Source organism: Spea bombifrons, chromosome 5 (genome assembly GCF_027358695.1).
Source record: "Spea bombifrons isolate aSpeBom1 chromosome 5, aSpeBom1.2.pri, whole genome shotgun sequence".
Classification (NCBI taxonomy): Eukaryota; Metazoa; Chordata; class Amphibia; order Anura; family Pelobatidae; genus Spea; species Spea bombifrons.
The window spans coordinates 5,544,690-5,557,837 of NC_071091.1; positions in this window are offsets into that span (position 1 = coordinate 5,544,690).

Consider the following 13,148-nt stretch of genomic DNA (forward strand, 5'->3'; position numbering starts at 1 on the left):
CCTTTAGAGAGATCCGGTCTGTTGGCATCCCTGGGAAAAACATGCAGAATAAAAATAATTATTAAAGTGCTGTATACAGTAATAACCCCAGCGCTGTATACAGTAATATAACCCCCAGCGCTGTATACAGTAATATAACCCCCAGCGCTGTATACAGTAATATAACCCCCAGCACTGTATACAGTAATATAACCCCCAGCGCTGTATACAGTAATATAACCCCAGCGCTGTATACAGTAATATAACCCCCAGCGCTGTATACAGTAATATAACCCCCAGCGCTTTATACAGTAATATAACCCCCAGCGCTGTATACAGTAATATAACCCCCCAGCACTGTATACAGTAATATAACCCCCAGCGCTGTATACAGTAATATAACCCCAGAGCTGTATACAGTAATCTAACCCCCAGCGCTGTATACAGTAATAACCCCAGTGCTGTATACAGTAATCACCCCCAGCACTGTATACAGCAATAACCCCCAGCGCTGTATACAGTAATAACCCCCGGCACTGTATACAGTAATATCCCCCAGCACTGTATACAGTAATATAACCCCCCCCCCTAAAAAGACCTGGAGCCGCCGTTGCTGTCAGTCATGTGATATTTTGGGTGACTTTCCCGGCTCAAACACCACACTGAGCTGATGCTTTATGACGATGCTAATGAAGTCCGTTCCTCCATAGACTTTTATTAATCAGAGAGTCTGGCTGGCAGGGCCGGCCCTATAATGGGGCAGACTGGGGCAATTGCCCCAGGCGGCACTTTAGAAGGGGCGGCACTTTGCCGCCCCAAGCGCTTTTTTTTTGTTTTTTTTTTTGAAGCGGAGGAGAGAGAGAGGGGCACCGAGTGGTTTTCGCTTACCCGCTCAGCGCCCCTCTCTCTCTCTCCTCTGCGGCGAGTCTCCCTGTTCGGTCCCGGTTTGTAATGCAGAGCGCCGGAAGTGACGTCAATTTCCGGCGCTCAGCATTACAAGCCGGCACCGTGGCAGAGCAGGGAGACTCGCCGCAGGACTGTTTAAAGGTAAGTACCGGGGGGGGCGGGGGTAGATAATGGCGTCGGCGAAGTTTAAAATGCCGCCGCCCCCCCCGGCGTCGGCGGGGGGAGGGGGGCGGCGTTTTAAACTTCGCCCCAGGCGGCGTTAAGTCTTCGGCCGGCCCTGCTGGCTGGCGATTAAGACTAAGCCATTCTATTGTCTCCCACAGGCAGTATAAGGGTGTTTAGTAGATCGGGGCTCAGATAACAGAGTGAGAACTCATAAAAATGGCTAATATGCAGCTGCCTGAAAACATTATATTCTGGGGGAGAATCTAGAAGTGTTTTAAAAAAGAAAATAGTGCAATATTTTTTTCAAATGTATTTTTATCTGATCCTAGTAATAAAAATATCAGTGGATGTCCCCCTTTAATTAATGATTACATACACAAACCAGCCAATACATAAATAACAATAGTCCTAGTATCCTTGTTCCATGACGTTGGTACACACATCCGCTCTAGAAATCCCATGGTGCTACGCAAGCCCTTAAGTGGCCTAAGCTGGGCTGCGGATCATAGGAGTTGCAGCTTTGCAACATTTACCTGAGTAATTCCAAAGGATACAAATGTATTCAGGCACACGTTACGGATTGCACACTCTATTTAGTAACACACTCAGACACTGACACACATTCTACCACTATACAGTAACATGCACACATGCTAACATCATCTCATTGTACAGCGCTGCAGAATATGATGGCGCTATAATAATTAATAAATTATAATAATATACCAGCACACACAAACTAACACCATACACTAATACACGTGCACACACACACACTTACTCTGAGACTATACGCTTACATATATGCAAAAACTCTCCACACCACACACTCACTCTAACTCCATACATTTATGCATACATAGTCACACACTCACTCTAACTCCATACATTTATGCATACATAGTCACACACTCACTCTAACTCCATACATTTACGCATACATAGTCACACACGCACTCTAACACCATACATCTATGCATACATAGTGGCACACTCACTCTAACTCCATACATTTACGCATACATAGTCACACACTCACTCTAACTCCATACATTTACGCATACATAGTCACACACTCACTCTAACTCCATACATTTACGCATACATAGTCACACACTCACTCTAACTCCATACATTTACGCATACATAGTCACACACTCACTCTAACTCCATACATTTACTCATACATAGTCACACACTTGCTCTCCCTGCCGCTCTCCCTCCTAGGAGAATCAATAACCCAGTTACACCTTCCACAGTTGGCCTTAAAAACATGGCCGTTGTGCTCACCCTATCACTTACCCAATCACCAGCGCATTCCTCAAGGTCCCATGCGTTGTTTGATTGCTCGCGCAAGACTTCCATTATATACCAAAGCGTTCAAACACTGAGGAACCGCCGTGCTGATTAGGTCAGTAACCATTTAGGAGTGTATCCTGAAACAAAACCAACAAAAACACCCCCATCCCTGTGCATGAATAGATAAATGATACTGGTAGCTTTGTGTAGATGGCAGTTTCCATGGTAACAGTTTTTAATCTAAGACAAAGACAAAGCTTTTAAAGGACCATATCGTTTATAGAACGTGGTTAAACACAAGGCTACTCACAACTGTCTGGGCACTGTTAAGCTGTTTGGGGACAAAGTTGGCACCGTTCAGCTGTTTGGGGAGAAAGATGGCACTGTTAAGCTGTCTGGGCACTTGTTATCTGAGAGGAAGAGGTGGAGCCTAAAGAGGAAGGGGGCAAAAGATATGGGGTGCAGTTTACAGAGGAAAGCGTGGAAGAGGTGTGGCCTTGACAGGAAGGGGTGGGGTAAGTTAAATTAGCGGGCACATGATTTTACTCAGGCCCTGGGGCAGCACAAGAAACTAAAGCCTTGGCTCTCAGCGTCTGACAAGAAATGAGAAATTATTACTTTGCAGAATATGATGTGAAAATACATTTTGTTTTATTTAAAAATGCATCTTTACCATTCCCTTAATAAAAATGGAGGGTTCTCTGTACATAATTTTGACCCCACATTACGCACTTATTATTATTTTTTATTTATATAGCGGTTTTTACAATATATATATATTCAAGGGGCCTGACGAGACGAGAGCCGTCAGACCAAGACAAACCAATATATTAGGTGGAGAGGCTCGGCTCGCAAGCTTACAATCTTAAGGTGTAATATGCCTTACAAAGGGAACGGGGCGAGGACGAACATAAGGCCCAGAGAGATGAGAGAGGTGTGGGGGGGGTTGTAGCCTTTACTACCGACCGAGCATTCAGGTTTTTAGAGTTACAATCAATCCTCCTGCCACATTTAGAAAGCGCGTGATTAGAACGCCAAACATTCTGTATTTGTTGGCCTGCCGAAAACCTCATTTCATATCCTAATAAAACGACGATCGGTGCGGCTCGTTCCGGTGTGTTCCGCTCATCGCTGAGAGTGGCTTGGATTATAATGGCCTGGGATTAAACCATTAGCTTTGTTTCGGGCCCCGTCCATTCGATGTTGATTTTGTATTCTCAGCGATGATCTCCTTTTTTTTCAGATTATTGGCAGATAAACCGCAGAGAAGCGGAACCCAATCCCAGAGAGCGTTAAACAACAATAGCACTAATGACACAATTCTCGGCGCCGTGCTTGGATCTCGGTAGCTGGGAGGATGAATTACCCGTAACATATAACAGCGGGGGAGGGGGGGGCGACTGAAGCTTTTTCGTATGTTTTATTTGCAGTTCAATACTTCCCAAGTTTCCCTGTTTTGGGAGGGACAGTCCCTTTTTGGATCTCAAATCCCCCATGTCCTTTTTTTTCTAGGAGGTCAGAATGTTTGCTGGGTATGAGGGTATCGCAGGGTGCTTCGGCCCTGAAAGCCCCGATAATGTGTATAAAAATGGCTTTACAGGCCTGCAAGTCACCTAAACACGGCTCCATGCAAAATTTCTTCTTGGCACATAGAACGCTGCCGGGCATCGGTGGGAATGCGGTGATGTCGGCCAGCTGCCTCCTAGCCACGCCTCTGACCACACCCCCTAAGTCAAGATTGTAATGCGATGCACTTACTGCTTGTTTACCCGCACAAATTATATCAGAACAATTAGGGACATTTTTTTGAAACCATATTTATATATATATGACATTGTTTGGGGTTTTTTTTATGAAAAAAAAAATAGAATTAAAAAAAGATTTATCCACATTTTACACATTTTATAAACAGCTATATAAATTACCCAGAGCTTGTAAAAGTGGAAACAAAAAACCCCCAAAATAACCTCTATCACATTAACTACCCAATATATATTAAAATTACATAGAAACAAATTTAACCCCTTAGGGTCAGGTAAAAATAAGAAAAAAAAAATTAAAATGCATTTTTTATTTTTCAATTTTGGTCTTGAGACCCAGGGAATTGCTATTTCTTACCATTCTCTTTAACTGTATCCATGCATGTGATTGGCTGTAGGAGCGATCACATGCACAGAAGCGATCTGTTGTAGAGTGACCACTCCGGTAATGAGTCTGCTACAGAGGTGACCTTGAGATCAGCACAATAGCTGCAACGCAGGACCATATTTTACAGATGACATACCAGACACGTCATTGGTGCTCTAGACGTTCCATGGCGTACCTGATGTCATCGGTCATGAAGAGGCTAAAAATCATGTTGAACCAGGTTGACGACTCAATTGGCCCAAAATAAAGGGAGCGCGAAGTCTATTCGTACAAACCTCCCTCGTGCTTGATGCTGAGGATATGACATCATGAAGCCGCGTGCACCGCGATGGAGCACTGAAAAAGAGGTCTGTAGGAGCACCACAGGGATTAAGAAAGGTAAGAGACGGGGAGAAAGATGAGAGATAGCGAGAGATATTAAGAAAATGGAGAGATAAAGAAAAACTCTCTTTCCTTAATAAGCTGTATATGCCAAGCTGTGTGATGTATATGTGTGTGTGTTTGTGAGTATGTATGTGTGTGTGAGTATGTGTGCGTGTGTGAGTATGTGTGCGTGTGTGAGTATGTGTGCGTGTGTGAGTATGTATGTGTGTGTGAGTATGTATGTGTGTGTGTGAGTATGTGTGCGTGTGTGAGTATGTATGTGTGTGTGTGAGTATGTGTGCGTGTGACTATTTATGTGTGAGTATGTGTGTGAGTATGTGTGTGTGTGAGTATGTGTGTGAGTATATGTGTGTGTGAGTATGTGTGTGTGAGTGAGTATGTGTGTGAGTGTCTTTGTGGTTTTCTGGAAGGTGAAAACACTGCACTAACCCAGGGGCCGGCACTTTGAGGTCTGCAACTTGGTTTCAAGCGGAAAATTGGCCATTCAGACCCCAAAAACTTTCCCCGTCACTGTCCTGGAATATAAAACTCTCCAAGAGACTCATCGATGCGGCTGACAGATTGGAAAAATTTTGCAAAGCGGGAGCTCCTATCACCTGATTATATTCCAAAGTGTAATATGTTGAAGGGGTTCTAATCTCTGTTTACTACCTCTGCACACTTTCTAATTAGTCAACATGCCTTAAATCAGCTCCTTAAAATAAACATTGACAAAGGCGGCTTAAAGTAAAGCAGAAAATCATTAACTGGAGATTAGCATAAATGTGTAATATCTGCTGCAGATGGCAACATTCCGAACGGAACGTAGCGTTCAACAACATTGTTTTAAAGGGATAGAAGTAAAATGTCGCAGACGACCAACAGGAGCGCTGTTGATGCAGGCGCATGGGGGTCTCGTTAGACCGCCCCCTCTGGGATTTGCAGAGACAGCACTGGTGGTCATGAAAGGGGCAAATACATATGGGGGGATTCTGCACAACCCCCCCATGCATTTAAAGGGGACACTATGTCAATTTAAAGGGACCTCTTAGCTATCATATGCATTAAAGTGTGAAGTGTCTGGAGTGTCCCTTTTAGATGTAACTAATCTTTATTTTTGAAACGCTCCAGTAGTATAATAATGAGCTTTTCTTATACTTTTAGAGATCCTGTCCTTCTCTTCGGGGACGTGGGATTTATACCCCCTGTAAATGGCATCCCCATAAGGGTTCACTTTTAATGTTCCGGTCAGTGATATAACAATTGATTCCATTTTTTAGGGTTTAGTGGAATTTAAATGAAACAAAAATCACTAAGAAAAAGTTAGGATTGTTCAAACATACTACCAATTAAAGGCGTTGTTCCATTTAGACAATACATTATTAGCCCATCATATAAAAACAACACAGAAACTTTTAAGAAGCCTTTTCAGCTTTTTGGTCACATGACAAGTAAAACCTGAATGCTGCATTTAGTAATAATAGTGTTAAATATAAGTAGGTGGAATGGCATCTTTAATTAGTATGTAAAATATGTATTACTGGATTAGCCACTAGGCAGATTAGGTACATGGAACACCGTGTTCTTAGAGCCACGGGAGGCTTATTAGATGGGGTTAAAGGTGGAGTGTCCACTCCTGTCCAGGGTTTGTCCATTTTCTGTATATGCCCCCCTATAGCGCATGGTAATACAAGTGGTCTTTGTACCTAAGGTTACCATGAGTGTAATTCTGGTCCTGCTGCCCCCTCTCTTTAACCCTAAGAGTGCCAAACTGGGCTCAGAATGCTAAACATGTACGCTGTACAAGGCAGAAATCTGTGTGCTTTATTTAGTGTTACTGTGAAATTATTTCTGTAGTGTAGAGGACCCCCCCATCGGCTTCTAAACTGACCCCCAATCTTCCTTCACCCCCCCCGTGATGATGAGGGTGATGGGAGTTGCCGCCCTCAAAACCAAGTGAACCAGGGTTCCAAAAAGAACGTCATAGATGTGAAAATGTGCATTTTCTATTAAGTTTCTTAAGAAACTGTACCGGAAACAGCCCCAGTGCTGTACAATTGGTTAGGAATATACCGTATATAGAATGTTGTATCGGTGAAGATTCCTTGTGTGGGATATTTTATCGCAATTGACTGCCTGGTGCAGACCCAAAAACCGTGAAGCGGTGGATCCTAAAATAATTGCTGATGCTAATTTTGTGCTATTTTAGATTGCTGTTTGTGTTTAACGCCCTTCCTGGCTTCTGAAAAGTAAAATGTCTCCGACGGATTTGTCCAGCTCTGGAACTTCGGATATCGAATAATGTGGGACTGTGTTTGGGTAAATTTTAAGTCTTTACAGCGGGAACGATGGGCGGGTTAGACGGCTTCTCTGCCCCTCAAATTCTATGGTTCTATGAATAATTATTTTATTTGAATTTGCTGCCATCTAGAGGCCATTGAATGAATTGCTATTGTCATGTCTCCTGGATATTGGGAATGACAGGGACAAAGGAAACAATACCACATATAGCCATTCAACTGATTTATTATTCTGTAGCTGGTTGATAATTATTTGAGAGATAACTGATCTAAACGCAATGGACTATCTTACCCCACGTCTGTGTTCACGGACACCCTAACCCTAACACTATTTCTTTTGTGTGAATTAATTCAAACTTTGCAAAGTGGATACTTTGGTGCTGGCAGCAATGACATCTGTTGCGAAAGAATTGTGTAATTATTTATTACCAGGAATGAGCAATGAGTTTGTTATTTATGTAAAATACGGGCATCTCAGTTTGATCGGCTCTATGATATAACTGCACAGAACTGACACATTGAGTCACAGGTATTCAGACCCACAATACAATAGGTGGGATGAGAAGGAAGCCAAGCTATAGTTGTATGTTGTAAACAAAAAAAGTTTATCGATATCCATATCATACGACATCATTAGCAGTTAAAGGGATCCCCCTAACGAAAGAGATTTTACCTAAAAATGATGCAGAAAATATTTTCGGGTTTAAGAAAGGTGCGATTGTTTTCCTTGAATGACTCAAAAAAATCTCTCGTGTATGGTTGGGTCTTATTGTCCTTATTTTGAAAATTGAAGCACTGTATGGTAACGGTAAAAAAAAATAAATATATATATATATGTTTCTCAAAACATTTTTTTTCATTTAGGTCTGGTGTCCATAAACATTGAATTTTGTTACCAATCATTTCAAAATCCTGACTCTTTAATCACTTTTAAAGCTCTTCAAAGCGACTCCTCACTCATCTCCAAATATACTATATTTGACCCAAATCGTTATGTTATCCACTACTTGTTACCTCCTGTTTACTCATTGACGGCACTATATAAATCAATAAATAATAATTTATGTAGAAACATTAATTACTGTAGTTACAAGCAAGTGCCTCTGGGTGGCAGCAGAAACGAGCATATTCCGATTATATTTGTCCGTCTCCCGCTGCAGTTTGCTCAGCCAGGTGACATCTTGTATGTTTAATATCACCCCTTCCACCAAAATCATGGGGATATGGCCCCTTCTCTGCGTTGCCTTTAGCAGCAGCGGAGTACAAAAAAATTACAATTTATAATCCTGTTTTGGATTTAAATGGCAGCTCCTTGGAATATGGCGCCGTGCATGTGTGAAATCAGATTAGATTACATTTTGGCAAATGGACCAAGGTGCCAAAGACCCGTGAGAGCTAGGGCCCCTCTGCTCCGCAGGAGCCTATTTTACGTCTCTGAAATTTAGGTGTTTAGGCCTTTTTCTTACCTGTTTTGTACAGTTTGTTTTGTACATCTATTGTTATTTGGTTCACGTAATTAATTCTCACCTTATTTTTTATACCATTTACAAATAACCATTTCTGTCTGTGTTTCAGAAATACGGCCCTGTAAGTTTGTAGTTGTGCTAAATAATTATGTATATTTCTAACAGGGAGGTAATAAAAGCCACAGGGGCCCAGTGCGAAAATTGCCCTGGGGCCCCCAACTTCGCCAAGCAACATGTCCCATAGTGCCACCATTGCCCTCAAGTAGCTTGTCAGTTCCCCTTTGCCCCGAACAGCTTATCAGCACCATCCTAACCCCCAAACAGCCTGCCTATACCACCTTTGCCCCCAGCTTGTCAGTGCCCCCAAACAGCTTATTTGCACCGTCAAATAGCTTGTTTGTGCCTTGCTTACCCCTTGCCCTCTTCAACACACACTAGTAAACACACACAAAGTTATATATGCTAACACACATAGACATGCTTACACATTCACTTACTCACTAACACACACGTACACACTTATTCTAACACACACTCATACAACCCACACTCCATCTCAGACTTACATACACATCTACACTAACACACAAATGCTTTCACACACACACACTGATGCATACACATACATTCATTCATTCACATTGATCTATACATAGACATTCATGCTTACATACACGCAAACATACATACCCCCTTCCTCCTGCACCCTCTTACCTCTTCTGCAGCTTTCAGTTCCTGTCTTCTCGTGCCGGTTTAAAATTATTTAGAAAGAGCCCTTCTGACCTGAACAATTTTGGAGCGGCACAAAGAGACGGGAACAAGCGGTAGCAGGTAGTTATGCCACTGATTTCTGGTATTTAGATTAAAATATATGTATTTTAATATAAATTCAATATTGATAACAACACATGGAATCAGAGGATTTTTTGCATGTTATGTACTCCAGACCAATATTTTTCAGGGTTAAAACAGGTAAGTTCCAGGAGAAAAGGGCTCATTATTTAATGGCGGTCAGGTGGCGGGACCCATATGGCACACGGTGGGAGGGAGCGCTGTCTGTGTCAGCAAAGATCTCCGCTTTCTCCAGCTGACTGCCAACTAGAAATGACTCTCTCGAAAAGACAGGGGCCTCTGAGAAATTAAAATAACTCTGGGGTAATCTGATACACTTTTATCCGTTCTGTTATTTGGGTCTTCCGCGTTAATTAGCGCAGGTAGAGCAGGCTGAATGACTGATTGAACCGACGGCAAAGGAAAAGCACAGTTTTTGGTTATTTTTATCCTCCTGGATTGAAGATTATTTTCAAGCTCGGGAAAGCGTTAGCAGCTGCAAAAGGGCAAAAGTTCTTTTTTTTTTTGGATACAATAAAAAAAACACATAATTCCAGCAGAAAGTTCATTCCCATATGTCTGTGCAGATGGCAATATTTCAAACACATCAGAGGCTGTGGAGTTCTTCGCAATGAACACAGTAGCTCCAGGAGAACCAGCTCTCACCCGAGTTTTGTCTAAAGGCTGTCCTGTACAGCGGGCGATTACTTTCAGGGGATCCATGTATAAAGCGGATATAGAGGCAAAAGGTGATAATTGTTGACCTTATTTGCATGTGCCTACCCAGAATCCCTTGTGGTTGTGGTAGCACCATGAGATTTCTGAGGGAAAAACAACCCTTCTGGCTCGTCTGGTGTCTGTAGATGAGTGTGTAATAATACTTCTACTACCCCCTTTGTAGAATCGTTAAGTCTGGAGATGTTGATTCCTTTAGAAATTTGCCCTGAACTTCAGTTCTAGGCTGTCTCTGAAGCGGAGAGTTTCCTGAGTGCAGGGCCGTGTTTAACGTGGGGCAAAAGGGGCAGCTGCCACAGTCCCAGGTCATTCCTGGAGGGCACGACCCAACAGTCACAGGGGTCACAACTGCCAACGGGTTCTTGGCATCTGGGGTCAGACAAGGCTGCCCTCTTTCACCTCTTCTTTTTGTCTGTTGCATAGAGCTCTTCGCCGAGTGCATCAGACGAAATCCAGAGATCAGAGGGATCACCGCGCCGGGCAGAGACAAGAATGAGATAAAGTGCTTGCTCTACATGGACGACGTGACCATCTTCTGCGCGGATCGCCGGTCGGTGAGAGCGCTCGTCCAGACGTGCGAGGACTTCAGCCGAACTTCAGGCGCAAAGGTCAACTGCGGGAAGTCGGAGACCATGCTGTTCGGGCAGTGGGACCTGACTTCTGAGCCGATCCCGTTTCCCGTCAAAACCGACTTCCTAAAGATCCTGGGAGTCTGGTTCGGCAGAGACGGCGCGGCCCTGAAAAGCTGGGAGGAGAGACTCAACAAGGTAAAGCAGAAATTTGGGCTGTGGAGCCTCAGAGACCTTACCATCGAAGGGAAAGTGCTGGTGCTGCGCAACGAGATTCTTCCCGTGCTGCAGTACGTGGCTCAGGCGTGGCCCTTGCTGGTCACCATTCACCGAGCCATCAACCGAGCAGTTTTCCACTTCATCTGGAGCTCCAAAATGGACAGAGTAAAGCGCGCAGTGATGTACAAGGAACCCGGCAAGGGAGGCAAAGGAGTGCCTGACATCCCTACCATGCTGAGGACCTTCTTTGTGTGCAACTGCGTGCGCAGGACTCTCAGAGACGTAGTGAAAGGCTCTGCTGGAAACTCCATGTCTCGCTTCTTCCTGCTGCCCCTGTGGAGGCAGCTCAAGTGGGAAAAGTGGGACAGCTCCATCCCTTACAATTGGACCATGCCCTGGTTCTACTCGGACCTGGGCAAATTTGTAAGGGAGCACCAACTGGAGGGAGTTAAACCAGACTTGTGGTTACCCCGTGTGATCCACAAGCTCATCAGAGCCAAGGACACTATCGAGAACATTCCAGGGCTCCCCGACGCCACAGCCAAGACTGTCTGGGCTAACGTGTCGTCGAGCAGGCTAACCAACAGGCACAAAGACATTGCATGGATGGCCATTCAGGGAGGCCTCCCCCTAAGGACATTTATGCATGCCAGGGGGCTGTGCAGATATAGACACTGCCCACAGTGCATTGTGGAGGAGGAGACTTCCCTCCACTTGTTCTGGCAGTGCCCGTTTGCACAGGCCTTGTTCAGAGCCCTGGAGCTGGATCTCAAGGACTCTATCGAGAGAAAGTACCTGTCCTTCCATTCGGTACTTTACGGACTTTTTCCAGGGACGCACACGGAGACCGCCATTGAGGATGCTTGGCGCCTCATGTGCTGCGTAAAGGACGCTTTATGGTTTGCCAGGAACCGCCTGGTGCTGAGGAGGGAGCAGGTCACAGTCCGTGACTGCCGCAGGCTTATCCACAGCCTGCTGAGAGACTACTCTCTCAAGGACAGTCTAGAGGCTGAAGACTAGCCCCGTTCTCCTCGGCCCCCCCCCCCATTTCCCCAGGTTATGTTCCACTAAGTGCTAACCATATGTGCCACATCTGGGAATGTAAGTGTACACTGCTTCTACTGAGCTTTCCGTAAACTGAAGTCGTACTGTAACGTGTATTGCCCTGCGCTGCGTCGCAGTACTGCTTATCGTCTATCTGTACCAATATTACTGATCTTTGTATTCCTGCTAAAACAGGTTGATGTCTGTTTTATCATAACCAGTTTTGTATAATAAACTTAAATACAAAAAACGGGTTCTTGGCATCTCCAACATCCAATCATTACACAGAAATCTGTAAAATGTGTTTTGTAAGATGTTAATGCGGTGGCAGATTATCCAAAACTGTTTAATATCAATGAAAAATGTGAATTGCATTGTAACATTTTTAAAATGGAAGAGAGAAAAGTTAATAATTAATATTAATCTACTGGCCCCGGGCTATATCAGCTAAAGATTAATCTAAGAAAAATACCATAGCTGCAAATTGTCCTGAACTTGCTGGGTCAGTCTTCCTCATCGTGTGTTGCTGCTTCCAGGCTGATGTTCAGGGCTGGCTCATTGGTTGGAGCTCTGGGCATTCTGGCTCATTTTGGGTGTCTGTAGGACTACTCAGAAAAGGTTTAAGCTGGCATGCAGACAAAAGCCCACCCCGGGGCATCGCTTTAACATAAGTAAAATATATAAAAAATGGGGGGGTTTGGTGCTTCATATTATCCCAGTACCTGGTAATGTGGACGGCACAGATACAGCAATACTGAAAAGTGCCATGGTTACATGCGCAAAGTATCATTTATTTCATGCATTATTCACCTGGGTTGGAGTTCAAGCAGCTTTCATGAGACATTTAACGTTAGAACTGCTGTTCCACTTAGACAAACATTAATTGCACTCACTAGTATAACTAGTATGTTAACCAAAAATACCAGATCTAGTAATCTATTATACGGCGCAGGAGAAACATAAATTCTCGATCACCTGATTCCCGGTTAAATCTTACACCATGGCTGTAACTACTCGAACAGTCTCTACAGAGACTGCCCCCTCAACAGCTGGTATGTGCCATCACTGCCCCCCAAACAACTTGTCTGTGCCTCCCCCTTACAACATACTCTCTGGCACACATA